Genomic DNA, 1665 nt, shown 5'->3' on the forward strand with positions numbered 1-1665 from the left:
GCGGGTCCGGGCTGGGGATTCGAACCCGCCACCTTAGGTGTACGTGGCTGGTGCCTTAGCTGGTTGAGCTATAGGCACTGAGCCTACTTCCTTATTTCTAAATAATAAGATTTTACTAATATCTTTTTTTTTTTTTCGAGACAGAGTCTCACTATGTCACCCTTGGTAGAGTGCCATGGCATCACAGCAACCTCCAACTCTGGGCTTAAGCAATTTTCTTGCTTCAGCCTCCCAAGTAGCTGGGACCACAGGCATCTGACACAATGCCCATCTATTTTTTGTTGCAGTTGTCATTGTTTAGCTGGCCCAGGCTGGGTTCTAACCATCCAGGCTTGGTATATGTGGCTGGCATGGAACCTTTACTAATATCTTTGATCAGTGATAGATCGGATTTTATTTTATTTTCTTTCTTTATTTTTTTGGAGACAGAGTCTCACTATGTCACCCTTGGTAGAGTGCCGTAGCGTTACAGCTCACAGCAACCTCAAACTCTTGGGCTTAAGCGAGTCTCTTGCCTCAGCCTCCCAAGTAGCTGGGACTACAGGTGCCTGGTACAATGCCCGGCTTTTTTTTTTGTTGCCATTTGGCTAGGGCCAGGTTTGAACCTGCCACCTTTGGTATATTCGGTAAAGTGCAATGGCATCACAGCTCACAGCAACCTCAAACTCTTAAGCTTAAGTGATTCTCTTGCCTCAGCCTCCCAAATAGCTGGCACTACAGACGCCTGTCATAATGCCCAGCTATTTTTTTGGTTGTAGTTGTCGTTGTTTGGCAGCCCAGGCTGGGTTTGAACCCTCCCACTCTGGTGTATGTGGCTGGCACTCTAGCCACTGAACTACAGGTGCTGAGCCACCTGCTTTCAATTTTTTTGTTTATATACCCAGAAGTTGGGATTGCTGGATCATATGGTATTTGTATTTTTTAAAAAAAAATTTTTTTTAAACAGGGAATCTTTTTTTTTTGCAGTCTTTGTTCAGGGCTGGGTTTGAACCCACCACCTCCGGCATATGGGGCTGATGCCTTACTCTTTTAAGCCACGGGTGCTGCCCCTGTATTTTAAAATTTTTGAGAAAACTCATATTGTTTTCTATAGCAGTTACCAATAGTGCACAAAGGTTCCAATGAAATAATACATTTCTTTTTTTTTTTTTTTTGCAGTTTTTGGCGGAATCTAGGTTTGAACCTGCCACCTCCAGCGTCTAAGACTGGTGCCCTACTCCTTTAAGCCACAGGTGCTGCCCCTCTTTTCTTTTTCTTTCTTAATTTCTTTTTTTTTTTCTTTTGAAAAAAGTTGAGTGTTGCTCTATTACCCAGAATAGAGTGACATGGTGTCAGCCTAGTTCACAGCAACTTCAAACTCCTGGGCTCAAGTAATCCTCCTGCCTCAGTCTCCCCAGTACCTGGGACCACAGGCATGCGCCATCACACCTGGTTAATTTTTCTATTTTTAGTAGAGATGGGGTCTCACTTTGCTCAGGCTGGTCCCTAACTCCTGAGCTCAATAGATCCTCCTGCCTCAGCCTCCCAGAGTGCTAGGATTATAGGTTTGAGCCACTGCACCTGGCAGAAAGAATATATTTCTTAAAAATTTTGGGCTCGGCGCCTATAGCTCAACCGGCTAAGGCGCCAGCCACGTACACCTAAGGTGGCAGGTTCGAATCCCCA

This window comes from Otolemur garnettii, unplaced genomic scaffold, assembly GCF_000181295.1.
Source record: "Otolemur garnettii isolate 467f Iridium unplaced genomic scaffold, OtoGar3 scaffold00136, whole genome shotgun sequence".
NCBI classification, from domain to species: Eukaryota; Metazoa; Chordata; class Mammalia; order Primates; family Galagidae; genus Otolemur; species Otolemur garnettii.